The following is a 21,854-nucleotide window of genomic DNA, read 5'->3' on the forward strand; positions in this document are numbered from 1 at the left end:
CAGCAGAGAGCCATGGAAATAGACCGAGGAGTCACAACTGCCGGTTTCAGGCGACAGAAACACAATTCCAAATGCCAGAGGTCAAGGGGCATTGGCTGGTCGAGGACCACGAGGAAGGGTTCTGAGCTGGTTGTCCTCTGCACCCTCCTGTCCCGCTCTCCCTTCTTCCCTGCCCTGCTCTGTGCAGGGAGGCTGGTCCCAACCCTGCCTGGAAGCAGTTCCTCAGCTCCTGGCTGGCTTCAGCCGGTGGGGGAGTTGGCAGGAGACTGGAGGGCAGGAGAAGCGGGAGGCTGGCCTGTGGCTCTGATGGAGGCTGCATTTCTCCAAGGTCACAGATCCTGCCCACAGCCGCTCTCCCCAGGCTACAGCTCTCCCTGGCTCCCAGAAACCCTGCTTCCTCCCTTGTCATTCAGACAAGCCCGGGATGAAGACTCCCCACTCTTGCGAGGCCAGGGGTGCTTCTGTGTTCCTGTGGGTCCCCCTCACTGGCCTGCACCTCTGAGGACAAGCCTAGACTCTTTGGTCATGCACTGGGTGGGCCGTCTGGTCCCACCTGGATCCTACCTGGGTCGGGTGGGCCGGCACACTGCAGGAGGCAGACAGGTGGGAGCTTCAGGAGCCGCAGAGAGCAGACGATGGAACAGCATGGTGTCCTTGTCACTCCCTGCTCTGACTTTAGTCTCTGCCATGGGGAACCAGCTTCTCCAGGAGGCAGAAAACATGGGAATTCTCAGCCCCTGAGCCTCATGTCGTGGTGTCGTGGCCATTGGAGAAATACACACTGTATCTGTTCCACCTGGAAAATCTCAGGGAAGGATTCTGATTGGCTTGGTCCATCCTGCACCCCCACAGGACTGGCCTGATGCTTCTCGGAGATCACTGAGCACTTGTCAATGCTAATCTGTGGGTCAGCTTGACAATGGTGCTTCTCTGATGTCTTCTCACCCTTCCAGAATAGCCCAGAAATTGCTGACTCTCTGGCTCCAATTTCGCTCTTCATGAAATCAAAGAGAGATATAGTAGGCAGGCAGCATTCCTGAAATGTGTAATTGGAAACAGACCTGGGCCTTTAGTTTCTAGGTCATCACTGCAGGTTTGGGCCCAGGTGTGTGTGTGTGTGTCTGGACCATTTCAGGGGCTGCCACTCAGGTGTCTGGGTGCACAAACGCTGATGCTCGTTCAGGAAGATGAAGTGGATGTCTGACTGCTGGAAACACATTACTGCCTTTCTGGACTTCATCTTTGAGACAATTCTATCTTTATCTGACATTCAGGGGGACAATTGTTTCCAGAAGTGAAAGGCAAGTGAGAGGCTACTGTGCAGGAAAATCGCTCATAAACAGAGAGAGCAGCTCGGTCCTCCCCCCCAGTCAGCACTGACTTCTGGGTGTGCAGATATGAGGGACGCTCACTCACAAATGGCTCAGCAAGACTGGCTATGCATTCCAACTCCCCCTTCAGATGATGGGCTCTGGTGTGCACACGGAGAAGGGGTGCCTGTCTGGTTGCATCCCCACGGCCGGGTGCACAGAGCATCCCACCTGCACCACGGGGAGACGCACCAGGCGGTGTCAGAGGCCGTGGAGGGAAGGGCTGTCTGAGGGAACGGTGTGTGTGGATGTACATTGCAGAGGGCGGATAGTGGACACGTGCATACTAGGAAACGCATTAACCCGCTGTCATACTGACAAATCACAAAATCAATGACTGTTCAAGAGAGGGAAGCAGCACAGGAGCCACTTTAACGTGTCATCGGCATTCCGTGGGCTCGTCCGCCTGCCGTGGCACGAATGTTTTAAGAAGCAATTTCCACCTCCCTTCTACTTGGAACTGTTGTCTCTTTGTTTTGAAATTTCGATTTGTATCATCCGATGACTCACGGATTTCATGGACCCAAAACTACAGCTTGTTTGAAACCACCAGTCTGATCCCTCTTCCTAACACTGTTGGTGCTCATCTATGCCCAGCTGAAACCGCCGTCTCAGTACCCGTCTCCTTCATTGGAACTATCATGATAAATGGAAAAGGCCCTCAAGGCTTGGAAGCATCCCTTGGTCCATCCTATGTGCTGAGCGAGAGAGCGCCCCGGGTTTAGCTGAACTCTTTTCTTCCAGAATAAACACATTCCCAGCCAACCTCGCAGCGAGGTTTTGTCACATGACAGTCTTGACCAATGGACTGAAAGAGGAAGTGACGCATCTGCTTCCAGTTATGTCCCTGCCGGAAGTGGACCCGTGTGCGCCATCTTGGCTCATGAGGAGGACGGAGGTCAGGCCAGGGCTGGTGGAGCGGAGATGTGGGGCTGGGATCTGTCTGTCACATGTCCAGGCATATAGTGACCTGACTCAGAAAACAGAAGCCCCCTCCCTGCCTCCCTGCATCCACGGTGGGCTCAGTGCTGGACAGCAGCAGCAAAGGTGGCTGGTACCTTGTCTGGCTGGTGGGGTCCATGGCCAGCCCCGATCGCCAGTCCTCCCAACCATTCTGTGCGCACCCAGGACCGTGACAGAAATCCACCTTCTGCCTGATCCGCGAAGTCACCATGTGAGTTCCTGACTGCTGCGTGGGGCCACTTGACACCGTGTCACTGTGGGCGAGGAGCACCTGGCCTCGCTGTGACACCCTCACTCCTGTATTGGGAGTCTGAGGTTTCCCTCCCCCAACACGTAAAGGTCATCCCTGGGGGAGGTGAAATCTGAAAGAAACAGGAGACACAGAGAAGGGTCTGTGGGAGGCCCTCCCCCACCTCCCTCCTCCCTAAATGGAGAGCGGTGGACACCCCTAATAAATCAGAGGGCTGAACACACAGAGGACTTGGGTTTGCTTCCTTCCTGGGGTCCTGGAAGCAGCAACCCCACGGGGACCCCACAAAGCCAGAGTGAGGGCAGGGAGAGAGGAGCTGGCAGATGGGGCTTCAGGGTACAGGGGACCCAATGGGGCCCCGGGAGACAGCCCCTGGGTTTTCATATCCCGACAAGGGCGGGGGCAGTGTGGTGCACCCCAGGTCCCACAGAGGACTCCTATGGTGCAGGAAGGAGTGGGGCTGCGGGAAAATGTGCTGGGTCAGGGGATGGGACAGCAGGACAGGCACACGGACCATTAGGACCACACCCGGAATGGTGATGTGCACGGTCAGCAGATGTCAGCACGGGAGGTGAAGGCTGAGGGTCCCACCCTGACCCCATGTGAACCAGCCACCTAAGAGGGAAGGGAGAAGGTCCTGAACTGTCTAGAAAAAGCAGCTTACCACCCTGAATCCATGCCATTCACCTGGAATTGAATCTATTTTTTTCTGCCATTGGGCCCAGTGAAGGCTCTAGAGAGAAACTATGGTTTAATGGAATCAAGTTATTGTACACACCTGAGTTGATGGCTTGGAAATCTGTGCCTCTATACTTCTGAGCATACTTTGGGGAAAACAAGTTACTTTCAGCTTAACAAATGTCAAATTTGCTTTAAGGCCCAGGAGGAACAAAACCAATTTTTTCTTAACCAGGAAGTAAGGACTGCCCAAGACTGAGGAGGCTGGTCTGGGTCTGACACCATCTGGACTCTGTATGGTGGGTTCAGGGGGACGTTCAGTGACTTCAGGGTGGGCCTCAGGGCTACTCACCCAAGGTCAGGGAGTGGCTGAGCTGTGGAGGGTGTGGGAAAAGTAGGGACAGACGGAGGAAAGAGGAAGAAGAGAGACAAGAAGGAGGAGACAGCTGGGCTTGGAGAAGCAGCGCTGGTTGGGAAGCACAGGTGAGGAGCTAAGCCTTTCCTCGGCGCCATGACTTGGGAGCAGCTGCCTCCGTACAGTCTGGCAGGGGGAGGATGGCATGGGACTGAAGGCGGAAAAAGCAGCAGCACCTCCCCAACAGGTTTATAAAACGTTTCGTAATTCCCCGGTTCCTTCACTCAGGAGAGTTTTACAGGTCATGTACTGTGTTCCTGGCAATGTCCAGGCACCGCAGATAAATGGTGACCAGAGCTGACGAGGTTAAGTTAGGAAACACGCAACAAACAACAAAATATAACAAAAAAAGAGATGATTTTAGACAGTGAGAGTTGCCACAACAGAAATAGAGACAGTGAAGAAAGGAAGAATAACTTCAGAAGGCCACTTCCATAGCGTCAGAGAAGTTCTCTGTGAAATGACTTTTGTTCTGAGGATGGAAAGGAAAGATGGAACATCAGAACAAACATTCTAGGCAGAAAGAAGGCAACTGCAAAGTTCGACAGATGCAACAGAAAACAAAGGAGAAGAACGGGAGTGCAGCTGGAATGGTGTGAGCGGCAGACACGTCCACATGAGGTCAGGTTGGAGAGGGCAGTGGGCCAGGTCGGGTGCAACTCTGTAGGTCCTGGTGAAGAATCTGGAGACTCTCCTCACAGCAGGGGAGAGGCGCAGGCCTTCATCAGGCCCACGCCCCACAGTCATCCCCTAGAAGCTGTTCTCTACCATCTCCTGGTGCGTTCCATCTTCCTGGTTCAGTTGTCCTTCTCTGGAAAATGGCCTTTCTCTGAGACCAGCTGCTCCACTCAAGGTGCCCACACACTTTACAGAAGTATTCCAAGCTCTCTGCGACACCTCGGGATTTGCAGAAAGTTGACAAGATCTCTGAATACCGGTAAAGCCTGATGGAGAAATGCCAGCCAGATGGCAGCTCAGAAGGGAGACACAGGCATGATGGGCCCTGAGGGGAACCTGTGAGGAGCTGTGGGGCTCCACCTGGGTCTGTCTTTGTCAGCGTTCCCACTGACTGGGCTTGTGCCCAGACTGGAGCGTCTATGCCTGAGCACAGATGCTCTGGGGCTTTGTGACTGGGACAAAGGATGCCACTTCCCTGAACTCAAGTATTCCTGTTAGCCAAGTGGGGAAATAACACAGAGAATGAGAAGACACAGGGTGTGGCCGAGCCTGCTAGTCGCCGTCAGTAACCAGACTTCACATCCTACGTGGTCATAAGATCTTTATCTGGACACACTGCTGTGGAGAATGAAACTGCATTTCCCAGTGTCCTCTTCAGCTGTGCATGGCCCGTATGATTAATTCCTGTCCAACAGGCTCTGAGGAAAAGTAACATACCCTGCGTCAGAATGGCAGCCACACAGGCCTTCCATGAACGCAAGTAACAGCATTTCTGCTAAGTGTTTCAGAGGTTTCTAAAGTCTCAATATGGGCTGGCCTGTGCGTATAGAACCCTAGAAGCCACAGACACGTGGTGAGTGTGTAACCAGGTGTGGATGCCCCACGGATCTTGCTACATACTCAAGAGAAAGGCTGCAGGCAGGCCAGGACACGGCGAAAGCCACCCTCTGTTGTGCTGGCCTGGGAGAGGGGCACAGCTGTCACCGCGGGAAAGGAAGGAAGCCCTCCCCAGATCCTTGTCCCTGTTCACTCGTGTAGCAAGAACCTCCAACAACTCAGGGAGATCAGCAAACCCGGCCACCTTCGTGTCATAGGTGGAGACCCATCATGGCCAGAGGAAGGGCTCAGAGAAACACCCTCCCGGGGGAAAGCTGTGAAAACATCCTAGGCCCAGATCATAAGAGATGCCTTCAGCTGGTGGAGGGCAGGAGACTCCCACACAAGACACATCGAAATGACGAGGCAGCGTGCGGGTGGCACTGGCCGCAAAAGCCTCACCCGAGACCTAGTACCATGGAGTCTACCTAATCCCGACAATTACGAGGACGCCGGAGAGGCCCCACTCCCCCATCAGGACGTTAGCAGGCACTGAGTTCAAGTCACAGCAGAGGAGCCCCGGGAGGGGCAAGTGTGTACAGAGAGACCCTCTCCGAGGCTCAGGCTCACATTTAGAGGGCACAATAAGGACACTGAGAAAACTCCTCCAGGAACTTGTGCCTCCAGCACAGGCTCCAGGCAGCACCGGAAGAACCTGAAGGCTGTGGTACACGGACAGTGACGGTAAAACAGCAACATCCGGATCCGGCTCAACTCCTGCTCGATTCCCTCACCCCACCCCAAAGCACCCCTCGTAAAACAAGAGGCAAGCACGTGTCCAGGTATAAATACTATTGTCTCCGTTTCTGCTGCCCGTTCCTTGTCCAGCTTTCAACTAAGAAGTACAAGACACAAGACAAGACAAGGGGGGGAAGTCCACTGTCGAAGACAAAACAACCAACACAACCAGACTCAGATATGACACAGGTGCTGGAAATATGTCAGTGAATTTAAAACAACTCAGATTAATACATTAAAGCCTCCAACAGAAAACATGGAGAATACATATGAACTGATGAGAGAGACAGAAATTATAATGCTCACGTAAGAGAAAATTAATCATAGTAACAGACATGCAGAATGCTTTTTAGACTCCTCTGTAACTTGACACACAGCCAATAACAGAATAAGTAATTATGAATAGGCCAAGAAACATTAAAGTGAAAAGGGAAAAAAGGAACTAAGAAATATCTTTGACCCAGGCTGGTGTTCAGCAAACCCTGAACTAGTTAAAAGTCTCCGCTATTTTCTTTTACCATGCAAATACCGGGTCTGGCACTTCCCGGCCACGGGCCTTGGACAAGTGATTTCAACCTTCTGACCCTCATTTCCTGCATCCGCGAAACAGAGATAATCATAGTACATGTGTCAGTGGGATACTATGAGGATCGAGTGACAGATCACAGCGTTTGGCACATAGTAGCTGCCAGAGATACGGTGACTATCTTCCTCTGTGTCCATTCTAAATGTCAGTCATTTTAGAGTCTGACAAATAACCAGGAGCCACTGCGGAAATTTCGTAGAGGAGCAATGTCTCCCGAGGGAACAAAGAAATACATAAAGCAAGAAAGTCAGACAATTGTAGCCACTGGGTGGCTCAGTCCGTGAAGTGTCCGACTCTGGCTTTAGGCTCAGGTCGCGATCTCTGGGTTGTGAGATCGAGCCCTGAATCGAGCTCCGCACTGAGTGTGGAGCGTGCGTGGGATGCTCTCTCCCTCTCTCTCTGCCCCTCCCCACCCTCCCTCTCTAAAAACACGTTACATCGTTGTAGAAGTGACAGCCGATCATCCAGGCCCGGTGCTGACTCCATAAATACCCACCTCATCCCATCTCCTCTGTGTGGCACGCCCTGTCTTAACTCCAAGTTCACAGCGACGAGACGGGGCATCACCAGGGCCACACACCCGGGGCCGGGCAGTGCGGGGCTCCCCACCCTCCCCGGCTGGCTCTGCACAGCTGTCCACGGAGCGACAGTCCCTCCCGGGGAGCACGAGGGTATCTCAGAGGAGCCCAGGAAGGTGCACGCGGATGCAGACAAAGCACGTGGCCGAGCAGAAACGTGTGAAGACTTTCGGGACCACGATCTGAAACCCAGAACACAGAAGAACGTCCCGATGATAACAGCGCTAAGGAACACCGCAACGGTGACGGTCTGTGCCTGCCAGCCTCCTCTGAGAAAAAACACCCCGTACAAACAAGCGGAGTAAGGGAGGATTAAAAGGTAAATGGAAGGAGAGGTCGCATTCCGGCATTTCTCAAGAAACACGCTTCGGGGAGCTGACGGTGCAACAGGCTCTAGAATTCCACGCGCACAGTGTGTCAATACCGTCGCAGTCTGACCCTCGGAATGTAGACTTCACGGTCAGCGACGACACGGAGGCCGACCCGTGGACAACGGGCCTGGGATTCGGAGCCCCGAGGAAGCCAGCTCCGCACTAGGGAGGTAGAGCTGAAATGCGTTCCCTTCCCAACTCCCTTTCCGGTGTCTGACATACGTTCTGCTGCACTGACGGGCCCCGCAGGAGTCCCTCACTGAGGAAAGCAGCCTCCCGCCCAGCGTGTGGTCCCTGAGGACACGTCCGGGTCCCGTGTCCTCACAGCGTGCTGAGTGCCCGGAGCTGAGCTGGGCTGGGGACGGGCAGCGTTCGTGCACCAGGCATGACAATCAGACCTGTCACGGGACCGTCTCCGCAGCTGGCATCTTGCTGCTCGTCGTGCGGGGTCAACACTTACAGCACTTGACTGGATAATGGACGAGCCTCTCACCACGAGGGCTGAGGCCACAGCACGGAATGCCAGCTGGACGCGGAGACGTGTGTGGACTGACTGTCCCTGCAGAGGCTCAGCAGACCCCGCGGCAGATGAGGCTGTGCCTCGAGTCCCTCCATCGACCGCCTCGGGGAGCCCCCGCCCCCATCCCAGGGTGCTCCCGCAGCGTCTCACACCCAGCCTCTCCCCTGCAAGCACAGACTGTGTGGGTGCAGCCAGGGCCAGCTCAGCCAGTGCTGTGGGGGGTCCTCCTGGGGCTCCCAGCCAGGAGCCCGGCAGACGCAGGTGTACGGGGTGGGGAAGAGCAGAGTGAGGCCGAGCAGGGGGGTGCAGTGTGCTCCCACGTCAGGCTGCTGACACAGTCCCCACCACTGGGCCGCCGGTGCCCCGGTCCACTCGGGCTGTCGACACTGGTCTCTCCGGAGAGGAGCCTGGAGCCCCTGTGAACGTGAGAAAGTCTGCCTCCGGGGGGAGGGCGCTTAACTCCGTGAACGTCCCCATATGCATCACCTTCCTCGGACACTTCGTGAGGCCTCACAGGCTCCTGAGGCACGAGGTTGCTCAGCAGCCCCGCAGAGAGCACCCGGCCCCGGGGAGAAAGGGGCCCCTCGGCAGGTGACCAGCAGCCCTGAGCTGGGAGATTCCGGAGTGCACCTGCCTCTCGCCTTCCACCTGAGAGAAGAGCAGCCGAGGTGGGACGGTGGCCTTCCCCCAGCCCAGGCACGTGCACTGTGTTTAGATTTGGGGAGTTATTTATACTTGGCCTTACCTGTCCCGAGAGCCCAGCACGGACACGCGGCTTGTACATCACCGCCCGGGATGCTGTCACTTAGGAAACCTTTTCTCCCCAAATCGCCCCTTCCTCCCGTTCTCCAGAAGAATGTGAAGATCTGAGGGTAAAATGCTTGGGTCAAGAAGATTCCAAAGCTGTTGTGAGAACTAACGCAGGGAAGAGCTGTTTTCCCAAAGCAAAGCCGGGCTCCGGTTTTGGGAGGCAGAGGAAATGAATGACAGACAGTGAGACAGCAGATGTGCCATCAGAGTGAAGGCACCGCTACTGTGTGACTGTGGACGGGCCTTGACCACAGGTCCCTGAGGAAGAACACACTTGCCAGACCACCTGCCCCTAGGTGTCCCTAACGACCGCTCCTTAGAAAGCAGTTCTCTGGCCCCACCTGGCCAGACTGCGGCCTGCGCTGTTCCCTGTGTGACACAGAGGTGCCCCCGGCGCTGGAAGACCCCTTTGTTCAATCACAGATGAATCAAGACACCAACGTGCCTGCAGGCGTCCCGGGGATATGGAGGAATCGAAGATGAAACCATCCGAGCAGGAGGAGAAATTAATTTCAACATGTTGCCGCACACTGTTAGGAGGACTCACGGACGTGGGACAGGAATCAGGAGGTGCTGCCAGGAGGGCAAGCAAGAACCTCCTAGAAGGGGGCACGCACGGGGCCACGCTGCCTCCGCAGAGCTGCAGACCAGCCGAGGCTGGCGAGGGGTCCGGGCCCAGGAGGAGCACACAGCCTACCTGGGAGCCCCTCCCTGCCCGTTAAACTCCAGGCTACTTTTACTTGTCTGAGTTGTGACAGATGTTTTGTGAAATTTTATGAAAGCATTAGAATGTTCACTGCAGTCATACAGAATGTGTTTGCCTGGTTTCCCCCTTATGTAGTCAACAAGATTGTGGTATTCAATGGAGCGGTCTCCTCCCAACACAAAAACAAGAGCCTCTTGGAATGGATTTTCATTCTTGGAACTGAGCTGCCCTTGCCACGCGGCATTTGGGGATGAAATATCTCGAGTCATTAGTTTCAGGGTTTGACTTCATCCGCGTGTGAAATACAAGTGATCCCTGGATTCTGCTGTTTCACTTCCAGCTGCTCTTCACCCCCCTCCTTCCCCAGGTGGACCTGTTTGTATGACTGGTGATGAGAGGCCCGTCACCTAGATGGCAGTGCTACCACCGCGGGCAGGAGCTGAACCTTCCTGACTCATCAGAGGGGATTAAGTCTCCATGCTCTATCAGCAGAAGTGTTTCTATTGCTCCGGATCAGCCTCCGAAGCTGCTTGCTGTGCGTTGACATAACGGGTGAGAAACAGCGTCTTAGGTCCTGGGAGCTCCCGCGCCAGGGTCTGACGGATCCACAGGAGACTCATCCAGAGCAGCTTTGCTCAGTATTTTCTTCTGCATACTCAAAACACACACCCAGGTTTCTTGCCTTTATGTGTTCTCAGACAGAGTGACAATATCTGTGTGCAGATCAGGAAGCCTGTTTTCCAAGGAGTCTGGCAAAGAACCAACAGCTGCTGGTAGCTCAGCCATATTCTCAGCATTCTCATGGCTGCTCCGTTGTCCCCTCCAGCACTACAAGGCGTTGAAGTCATCTGACCTCATTTCCTGAGCTCTGCGAGAGTCCTACTTCTGCTGAACTGATTCCACAATTTTGGGAATGGACTTCCTTTGCATTACTGCCAAAATTCAACAATTAGAGTTAAATCACAAGACTTCTTGTTTTTTCTCTCTGGTCTAGCACCAGCTGGAAAATTTTCCAATCCAAGAGATTCTTCCAGATTAACTCTGTTAAGTGGGAACCCAGTCCATCACGCATCGAAGGATGGCATAAAGAAGCTGCCAAATCCGTCCTTCTGTCAACAGGACGAGTAAGACCTTTGGAGGCTGAACGAGGCCAGCTCGGGGGTGTCGTCTACAAGGACACTGTTCCTTGTACGTCTTACACATGCCCGAAGTTCCTTACTGACATTCACGGCCACCTCCTCGGCTGCTGTTCCTCCTGATGCTGCGGTTGTAGGAACAGGACCCAGTGGGACAACACAGAAGAGGCCGTCAGCAATACAAACCCACAACAGTTTCCATGTCTGTGGCTGTGATATCTGGACTACTCATTCCGCAATATCAAACATCTCCTTATTTTGATTACATAATACAAGCATATCCCATTCCAAAGTAATAAAATTGAGAGATGGATCAAAAACGTCCGTTACTCGTGTTACAGCACAAGCTGCTACTTCTGCTTGTACGATATCTTCCAGTTTACTTCTGAGATAGCAGAAATAAAATTGAAATAGTATGACTCATAGAATTGACTTCAAAGATCTAGATTACCGGTTTATTACAAAGGCTACAACTCAGGAACAGCCAGCTGGGAGAGACGCACAGGGCAGGGTATGGAGGCAGAGACCGGATTTCCCTGCCCTCTCCAGGCACAACATGCTTCTCAGATCTCCACCTGTTCACCCACCCAAAAGCACCCACCCACCTTTACCTTTTTCCTCCCATTCAGAAGAATTCTTCATCTCCCCAAAACCACCCACTCACACTCCCCTCCTCTCCCCTGCTGCCCTGCAGGGACTCTTGCCTGCTCTCCCCCTGCTGCCTCCTCTAGCCTTTCCGTGCTGAAAACTAGATTTCTCCGCCCCGCTCACCCCTGAACTGCAGGCTACACTGTTCCCACTCACCGAGAATCTTCCAGACAAACCGGAGCCACAGGAGAATGTTTTCATGCATCATCTAAGTGCTTTTCCCTCCCACTGGCTCCTGTCGCTCTGTGGTCGCCCCCCACCCCACCCCAGGTGGTCTGCTTTCAGGGGCTCAGGGAGCATTACAAGTGGTGGACCCCGTCCACATGCCCATCGCCTCCTAACAGTCCCCATGTGTTTAGGAACACACCGCACGGGACCTACATCGAGTACAAATGATCTGTCATTCCTCTGAAATCAAAACGTAACTGCATCGTGTATTTTTATTCTCTGCGTAACCCCCTGGAATGACATGGGTGTGTCCCTATCACGTTCCTCTGAAGTACCAGCTGCCTGTTCGGATGTGCAATTTGCACCCTGACCTGTGTGGGTGGGGTTTCCCCTATAACGAAGAGGTCTCTGTAATGAGATCTACCGCTCCGTGTCCCCCTGGGCGTCTGGTTGGCAGGTGTGTGGGACCAAGGGGTCTGAGGGCGACCGGTGCCAGGGGCCCGCTGTCCTGTTCTTCAGCATGCGCCTAGAGAGATGCGGACCCGGGCGCACAGGGACATGCACCAGGGGCTTCCCTGAGCGTGCTGTGGTGGCTGGGAGTCAGCGGCCTCCTGGGACAGTGGACAGGGAGTGTGGGGAGGACGAGCCTTGAAGGACATGCGGGCTGGAACGACAGGGGTCCTGTACACTTAGCGAGGGGAGCAAGGGTGTCAAACATAATCACTCGTAAAACTGAAAGTCTCATAAACAGGATGAAAGATGGAACACAGGGCCGACGATGTGGATTGAAAATATATGCCCACCAAACAGCAACGGACGTTCCGCAAGAGCACTTTCAGGTAAGAAGAGAGTCATTAAACACAAAGCACTTCCTAGGAAGGAAATCTTAGAGTCTCAAACACACTCAAATAAGATAAAAGTTCAAAAGAAATTAAAAAGATACTATTAAATGCAGCATCATGGTTTCCAAAAAGGGTGAGTGGAATAAACAGGGAGGCTCGTAGAATACACCTGCAGGCTGCGACTGAGCATGTGCAGAAGCTGCAGCGTGATTCCTGCGCCCCTTACCCTTGAGGTCCAGGGAAGCTGACGCCAGGAGGCAAGTCAGGAGACCCTCCAGACCCTCGGAGGTTCTCCTCACTTCCCCTATGCCTCCCCAGGAAGGGACTGTGGCCTCCGCCCCTCTGGCCAGGCCGCCCAACTGCCTTGTCTCCCCTTCCACCCAGCTCCGCCCTAACCTCTACCCCACCCACCTGTGGCCCCGCCCCTCTGCCGCAGCCCCGCCCATTTCCCAGGACAACCCCTCCACCCAGGCCTTGACCATGACCCAACTCCGCCTTTCTATCTACCCCACCCACATCTGGCCCGACCCCAGGGCTCTAACAACACCCAATGGTCGGCCCCGCCCATCTCCTCTTGCCCCAGCGTCGTCTACCCTGGCCCCTCTGCTCCAAACCCCCTGGCTTGGCCCCTTTCACCTTCCAAACCCCCCTGCCTGTCTGGCAGCACCCTCCTGTCTACACCACCACTCTGTCCTACCCTGCCCCCTCTCTCCCCACCATCAGCCTGGCCAGGCTTCCTGACCCTGCACCCACCCTCCCCTTCGGCCCCGCCCCTCCTGCCTAGCCCCGCCCCCTCACAGAGAAGACCAGTGGCCCATTCTGCAGCTCACCTCCTGTTCAGACGTCTGCTGTCCAGTATGACCACTATTCGGATTATCTTCGTGGGTCTGCAGTGCCGGAGGGAGATACTGCACATGCATTTCCCAAAGGTGGGGACACGCAGGGGCCATTCTCACCAAGACGCGTGCCCGGGGAGGAAGGAGCCAGCAGGCAAAGCCAATTTTTGAAAGCTTCCCGTTAGTTTAGCTGCATGAACAATGCATACTAATGGCGCGGGAGAGGAGCCCAGAAAATACAGGGAGTCGAAGAAGTAGCAGAACCGCCCACAGTCCCACCATCAGAAACCAATCACCGTTGCCAGTTAACGCTGCACCTTGCCCTTACTTCCACTAGGTCTTAGAAAAGAGCACAGATACCAAACCTGGAACATTCCAGAAGACCAGCACGGCCCAGGCTCCACAATGACACGCACATTCGGGAAGGGTCACGGAGATGGAAAGCACAGAGGCAGGACTCTGGTCAGTAAGAGTCTAATCACGTTGTGTGCTGACAGAGGGTGACGACACGTACCGTGGGAGCACGAGGTCATGCACAGAACTGCCGAACCGCTACGTCGTACGCGTCACACTAATACAACATGTGTGTGAATGACGCTTCACTAGAAAAGAGCACACGTACGACGCATGCGTGCGACCTTCCTTCTGCCTAAAGGGAACCATATTCCAAATGACACGTCCCCTCCTCCCCGCATCACTCCATACACAGCAGAGACCACTGCGCAGAAATAACACAGATCTGCACGGCCACCTGGCTTCTGCAGAGCGTGCCATCGAGCGCCGACCCAGAGTGCACGGGACAGTGCGCTTTCGGTCCCTCGGGATTCCCCAGGGTTTTGCTATCACGCGCTGAGGCGCAGGGAGTGACCCCAGGGCACGCGCTCGCCCCCCAGCATGACCCTGGCAGTGGGATGTGCACTTGCACACAAACACCTACAACCTTGTCTCCGGGCTGCGCCGTTTCCATCATGGGGCTGAGAGGCTCCGGAATGTTCCCTCTACACCTTCCCTGCCACGAATGTCCTGACACAGCGGCTGCATTTAGGACCGAGTCAGGACTGGGGGCCCAAGAAGGGTTCTCAGGTGGCAGGGATGAGACCCCTCCGTCCCCCGTCTCCGCCCCTCTCAGCAGGGGCAGCACGAGGTCCCGCCTGGGCAGCACCCTGTCCCCTCCTTGGGCTCCAGCAGTGGAGGCACAGCACCTGCTGCTGCCCGAGCACCAGACTCCCGACCCGGGTCACGGCTGCATGCACGTCACGCCTGGGACTGCGTCTCGAAGCTCCCATGACATCCCCCTGCAAGTTACCTGGATCTGGTCTGAACTCCCTTACTAACCCACGTTTCTCGCATCGGTCAGAACACGGGCTCCAACAAAAGATGAGTCCAGTGCTGGTAAATGGAGACTGTGCATTTGGGCGCACCCGAGTCTGTGGACGGATCCAGGCCGCCTGGCACACTGTGGCCCTCCTATCAACTGAGCCACACCTGTTTCCCTTCATCCTTCCCCAGACACGCTTCCCACGGACACCCCTGTGCATCTGTTCCGAGTAGGACCTTGTCCCGAAGCACCTGTTCGTGGGGTTGGGCCTACGAGGACAATTCTGTCCAAGGACAAGAGGCATGAGGCCTTATGTGTCAGCCATCAGGCCTGTTAATGTGGGGACAGACTCACTCGGGCCTCCCGCCGGATCCCCACGGCTGCACCCCGTTGACTGACTGAACCAGCCTGGCTGTGCCCCGGCCTCAGCTGAGGTCCCGGGCCACACCCGATATCATCCAAGCCATCCAGGAAATGTGGGGTGTGAGCTTGAAGGGACAGGGGACTGGAGTACACATCAGAGACTGCTCTGACAAACGAGCCCCAAAGGAGCTCTCTTCCCGCTCCGTGAGGGGCTCGGAGGTTGGTTCTGCAGAGCATGCTGGGAGGCAGCCTCAGACCCCTGTCCTCACCCCTGCAGATCCCCGCTTCCCTCTCACCTCCGCCCCATCTCCCTCCCGCTCTGGCCAGGCACCCAGTGCTCTCTTCACTGTGGGTAAACATACGTCCATCCTCCAGGCATTAGCCAGGTGGGGCTGGGACGGAGTGACAACCGACCCGTGACCTTCCGCAATGTAACAGACGTTTAGCTCGACTGGATGATTCTCCTCCACACTCGGCAGGGACCCTGTGATCTGGCCGCCCGTCCGGCACCAGCTTGAGGTTTCTAAGGGCATCACCACCTCACTCGGCATGTGGGCAGGACTCTGTGGTCCAGCCCTGCACAGGGTGCCCATCCCTTCAGCACCACTGGACCCAACAGGGCCACATGAACACGTGAACACAAGGGAGGCTGGGAAATGTAGTCCCACTGTGCGTCCAGGGGAGGGGGATGGACTTCAGTGCATAGCTGGTGGGGTCAGCCACAGCTCCTTACAAAACTCTGCTCTCCAGTCTAGATGGTGCAAACACACACCACCTCATCTCCCAGGAAATGCACCGAAAACCCTGAAACATGGAACGGCTGTCTGAAAACCCCGGAAGGTCCACAGCACGGGATGGATGGGGAAGGTAACCAGAACTCGAAGGATGAACAATTCCAGAATAAGTTTCCTTTTGTGCCGCCCCCACCCCCCGGTATCCGTGAACCTCAACATATATGAGAAGTGAAAACGTGAACCACAAAATACAGTCACAATAGGCCATAAAACATGTACAGGGTCTGTATTCTGAACACTGCAAATCACTGATGAGACAAGTCAAGAAGGTCTAAATAAACGCGGGGACATACCGCGCTCATGGATTTGAGGATGCAGCAGTAGTGACAGCTTTTCCCCAACAATCTACTCATGTAACGCAGTGCAAAAAAATTCTCGCGGGGTCCAGGCGGAGGGAGCGACAAGCGGATTCTAGAATTCATATAAAAGGGCAAAGCAAGTAGAAGAGTCAGAACAATTTTAAGGAAGAAAAGGAGCTGGAGGAATGCTCTACCCAATTTTAGTAATTCGTTAAAGTTACAGTAATCAAGGGAGTGTGGTGTTGACAAAAAGTAGAAACATACACAAGGGAAGAAAATATACAGTTCAGAAACAGACCCATAATACTACGGAAACTGACTTTTCACAAAGTTGAATAGTAAGTCAATGGACTAAGTAGAGTCTTTATAATTAATGGTGTTGGAAAGATTGGACATTCACACGAAAAAATAAACACCAACCAGAAGCCTTGTACCTTGCATGAAAATACAGCAAAAGCAGACCACAATATGGCGGCGGCCCAAACAGTCACACACATACGTGTGACCCAGACAATTCACTGCTAGATTCTCACCCAAGGAAAATGACAGCGAATGCCTAAATAAAACCACGTCCACACACGTGCACAGCAGCTTTGTGTGTCAGGAGCCAAACTGGAAATAACTGAACGTCCATCCACAGCTGAACGGATGGACAAGCTGTGGTCCGGCCACACGCCGACCCGCTCAGCCACAGGAAGGCTGAACCACTGACACAACTACACGGATGAGGTCAAACCATGACTTTGAGGAAAAGAAGCCCCAGTGAGTACAAATGCCAGGATTCTGTTTATAAAAAATTCTAGAGAGTGGAAATGTGTTATCGTGACAGCACGCAGAGCGCTTGTTGCCAAACAGCAGGCAGGGTGAGAAGAGGGAACAGGGCGAGTTGGGTGGCGAAAACACTCGTCACTGTGACTGTGGTGATGGTTCCACATGGACACACACACGCCCGAACTGACCGGCACGCACCTGCTGTTTTACGTCCACGGTAACTCAACAGAGCTGTTGAAAACGGAGAAGGGGAGCAAGTGGAAGATTCAGGGCATTTCTCAGAAAAGCCGAGCGCCCGCACGTCCAGCCCGCGTGACCTGAACGAGCCCACGGTGGGCCTGGGCGTTCTGACCCGCCATCTCTAAGGAAGACCTTGGGGATGGAAGGGCCCTGCCTGAGCCACGGCTTCCCCCACAAGTGGTGCCACAGGGCGCGGGCGCTGCCCTGAGAGCGGACCTTCTGCCTGGGAAGAGGCTCCTGGGAGCACAGCTCCGCAGTGTGGGCGGCTGGGAGAAGCTGCCGTGCCTGAGCTTCTGGAAGCAGACGAGCAGACCCACAGCTCACAAACCGATTCTGAAAACTGTACACTTTGCTAAGTGGCCGCCCTCAGGAGAAAAGCCCGTGGAAGGAGACTCGTTTTCTGTGGGAGGCTTCGTGTGTCTCATGCTGGAGAGCCGTCACGCAGGGCTCTCACCTTGGCAGGGGCAGCTGGTCCGGGCGTCCAAAGCAGGCCGCTTCTGGCTCAGCTCTGACAGCTCACCAGTCTGCAGGCAGCAGCTCTGAGCTGAGAGCCCGTGGCCCCTGGCAGTGGCCGCAGGGAAGACACAGCCGGCAGGTCCAGGCTGGCGCTCTCGGGGAGCTCAGTGGGGCTGGCCCAGGTGAGGAGGGACCAAAGCAGCTAAGCCAGGTGAGGCTCCTGGGGAGCAGGGCAGCCCCCCTCGGCCTGCAGGCCTGGGGTCGGCTCCGTGTGTCTCCTGACCTCCTGGACTAGTGGGCCGGCCGGCAGGCTCCTCTCATGGCTCATCGCGGTGACGGCCTTCTGCAGTGGGCCCAGACACATCACATGGCTCTGCCCAACACCAGGGGCAGCAGGGCGCGACTCTGCCCATGCCGGTGGCAGTAGGGACAGAATACTTCTGAATACCTCCAAAAGTCCTCTCACCTCCTCCAGAACAGCACGCATGGGCCTGGGGCCACCAGGCACCTGCCTGTGTCCTCTGCTGGCCGGGAGGTCCCGGCTCCCACCGCCCCATCGCGGGACGTGATGACTCCCGATCTACTTGGTAGTTGTGTCCCTTCCCTCCTGTGACGATCCGATAAGCAGAGAGCATTTTCGCCAGTTCCTTACAACCTGCCACAGGCTCTGCTGCCCCGGGGACCCCAGATTAGCTCAGAGCTGGTGGTGAGGATTACAAGCCTCTTCACGGGGTGCAGGAGGACTTCTCACACGTCTGATGTGTTACCAGCTTCATCAGTGCATCCCACTGAGGACGGTTCCAAGCGCGCCCTGCGTCTGAACGTGAAAGCTCATGACAATCCGATCCCTCGCTGTGAGTACACACATCACACGTCACTATACAGGAGGCTTGGTTGGGGACAGCACTTCTTTTCCTGCTAATTCCTGAGCAGAAATAGATCTTTCCCGCAATGCAGTCGTAAAGCCTTCATAAGCGATAATGATGCGTTTAGTACACCAGTTCTAAACTTCCTGTTAAGTGTCTGAAGAGCAGGGTCCATGCGTGCCTGATGTCTTCGTGAATGCAACAGATAAGAGGTTCCCCAGCTTTCCAGAGCTGCTGTTTCAGTGGGATGAGGGACCCCAGCACTTGTGGGTCAGGGACGCCCATGTGTTCCTGGGTGCCCAGTGTCTGTCAGCTCTTGCCACAGAATGTTGTGCAAGCAATCACCCTCAAACAGTGGCCTAAAACCGCAGCCATGTGTCCTCACGGGTCTGCCGGTCGGCTGAGGGTCAGCTATTCCGTGGGGTCCTCCCCGGTGCCTCCCCGGGTCTGGGGGGACCCACTCTCAGGTCCGCGGTGGGCTGTCTGGCCTGGTCTGGGCTGAACTGCTCCGGAGTCTCTGTGCCTCGAGTCTCGTATCCCCCGGGGCGGGCGAGGGAGCCCGGGCATGTCCTCCGCGAGACAAGAGCAGGCGTGTACGGGGTCCAGGGAACACTGGCGGCTCTTCAGTCCGAAGCTGGAACTGGCCCCATCCCTTCAGACTCCGTGTACCGGCCCAAGCGCCACAGCTGTTCCAACCCGAAGTCCGGGCGCAGGTGAGGACACAGGAGCAAGACGAGGAGAGCACACAAGCCACCATGCGCCGGACCCGACACCTCCGATCTTCTCCCCAGATGAGCTGGAATGATTCCAGCCACAGGGAGGACAGGACAGAAGCACAGGAGGTTCGCCACGGACACGAAAATCCCACGCCATTCTGAGCTATGCCGCTCACCCCGGTCTGTGAGCCAGCGTGGCGTGTGCGCACGTAAAATGCCCGCGGTTAGCCTGTGTTTGAACCAACTGTACTTTCATTCTACTTCTGATGGATGAATGACACTCAGCGGTCATCGGCGGGAAGGAAAGCTTTTTTGTTTTTATTTGGCTGCATGTAGAAAAAGAGACCAACATTTTCTCCTACAGACAAAATTACATGCTCACACCTAAAAAAACGTTTGACGTCCTGATCCAGATTGCATTCTAATTTTCCAGAACGGCCTCAAAATGTTCTCTGTGTTGGTGTTATAACCTGGGTCCAGCCAGGACCACCGCAACTGTGAACAGTGCTGATTCAAGGGACAGGACTCAGCCTGCACCTGCCCTCCCAAGGGCTCCACGTGGCAGAAGGAAGCCACTGATGGGGGGGGGGGGCGACTGGACGTCACTGTCTCACAGCCCTCAGTGGAAGTGAATCACTGACCCAGGCCAGCTTTTCGACCAGGGATGAGCCAACAGGTGAGAGGTGGGCGTACATGATATGCACAGGGTGCCCAGGTCCCCCGACCCAGATTTCCTTCTGGGATGTGGGGGGTGGGGGGTTCCCTGCCCCTTCTGCCCAGGCTGTGTCCCACAGCAGTGTGACCCTCCATCAATGCCCAGCAGCCCGGAACTTCTGGGAGGACCATCCCGATTTCCTCCCGTGGCAGTTGCCCCAGGCTGCATCTCCAACACAGTCGGACTCCCAGACTCCAGCTGGGAGCAGCCTCTTCCCAGCTCTGCCTTCTCCTGCACTTGGTTCTTCCTTAAAACCAGGTTGGCGACAATGGTGTGAGCAGGAAGCCCCCCCACACCTGCCAGAAGTGCCGGCCAGGGTAGGAAGACACTGGGGCTCCGGTGGAGTTTGGTCAGAGCTGTGCCCAGCTGAGTCCACGGCTGCTGGTCATGTGAATGTCCGTTCCGTTCCAGGTGATAAACACTGGCCTCCATCCCGGACTCAAGAAGACGGGGTCTAGTGTCAATACCTTGAAGGGGGTGCAGACAACCGAGATGAGGTTTAGGAAGACCCTGCCCAGGTGCTCGTGGGAACGAGGCGGGCAGAGCTTTGTCACTGCCTAGTCCGAGTGGGAAGGAGCACGTCCAACCTGGGGCTGGAGGAGCGGGGCAGAGCTGGACCTCAGGGTCACACCTGTGAAGGCGCAGGGGGCCTTGCCAGGGACAACAGTCATCCCGGTGCCACGTTTGGGCCGGACCACACCCTCCTTCCCCTGAGCTGCCTCCTTCTGTCCCCGAGAGCCAATGCCTTCCTCCACCTGTGGGCCCTGAAAGGGCAAAATCGCCTTCGTAAGATCACAGACACCTACGCTGGCCCCAGAAAGGACTCCAGTCGCTTGTGTGAAGTTGTCTCGCTTAAGGAACTTTGCTTATCAGGCTTCTCCCGAGGCCCGGCAATTTCTAGCACAGAAATCAGCCGCAAATCCAGCGAACCCAGCGAGTATGGGATGTGGCAGGCGTGGTTTATGGTCGTTAACTCTCAGTAAACAGACTCAGAGCCACAGGGCAGTTCAGGCACCTCCGCCTCCCACACGAAGGCTCCGGGGCAGGAGCAGCCTTCTCAGCAAGCGCTTCCCCAAGACGCCCCCACCTCCCAGGCCTCACTCCATCGGCCCCACCCCTGCTGGACCAGTAGACACGCAGGTCCCCCCCCCCCCGAGAAAGACCCAAACCTAGATACCGCGCAGGTGTAAATGTATGTATTGACCTGGTCCCCAGAAACGAAGGCCCGGCAAGGGAGAGTGGACGGAAATGGGACCGTGTGGGTCGCCCGGTGCCCCCACTGATGGCACCGGCCTCCTTCAGGCCGGCGTCCCACAGGAGGAGGAGACACAGGTCTTGAGGGATGTGCCTCCTGCCCGATGGAACTCCAGGTGGGTCCACAGCTGAGCGGAGGCTAAACTGTGGCCCCAGCCCCTTCTGACTGCCGGGAACGTCCGGCAGCCAGCGCCCGATTTCTTCCGGAATTGCAGAGGCAGACAGAATCCGCAAACTGCTGAGGGGCATCTGCTTCCTTGCTGCGTCCATGTGAGGCCAGCTCCCCGTGACGTTCTCCAGGGCGCCTCCCACCACACGCCAAGCTCAGAGGCCCCGAGGGGAGCGGATGGGAGCCCGACTCCTCCCCACCCTTCAGTGGGATGAGCTGGAGCTTCCTGAGACCCTGGTATGTGCTGGGGCCTCACGGGCACGTCAGGCTGGAGCCAGAGACAAGCAGCTGGAGGGACGTGATAGAGAAAGCAGCCAGGCCCGAGACAGGCCAACAGGAGTGGCGTGAAGAGCTGACGGGCACCCATCAGTCAACACGTCTTTAGTGGGGCCCCTGTGGACCCGGCTCTGTGGGAAAAACAGAGAGACGCCCAGATCGACAGCCTCGGCAGATGCACGTTGCGTTGGTTGGGCTGGTGGAGAGTCCGTAAGTGCTAGTTTATAATAAAGCAGTAACAAACAACCCCCAGGGCTCAGCAGCTTACAGAAACAGAAGCTTCTTCCTCATGCTTCATGTCCATCTCTTCTTGGCTGTCGATCTGGCCCACACCACCGCCACTCCACAGCCCAGGCTAGCGAGGCGTGTCTACTTGCAACACTGCTGCTCGCTGCGCAGGAGAATGCGGCGAATGACATACTGGCTCCTGCAGCCTCTGTTCCGGGGG

Source organism: Ursus arctos, unplaced genomic scaffold (genome assembly GCF_023065955.2).
Source record: "Ursus arctos isolate Adak ecotype North America unplaced genomic scaffold, UrsArc2.0 scaffold_34, whole genome shotgun sequence".
NCBI classification, from domain to species: Eukaryota; Metazoa; Chordata; class Mammalia; order Carnivora; family Ursidae; genus Ursus; species Ursus arctos.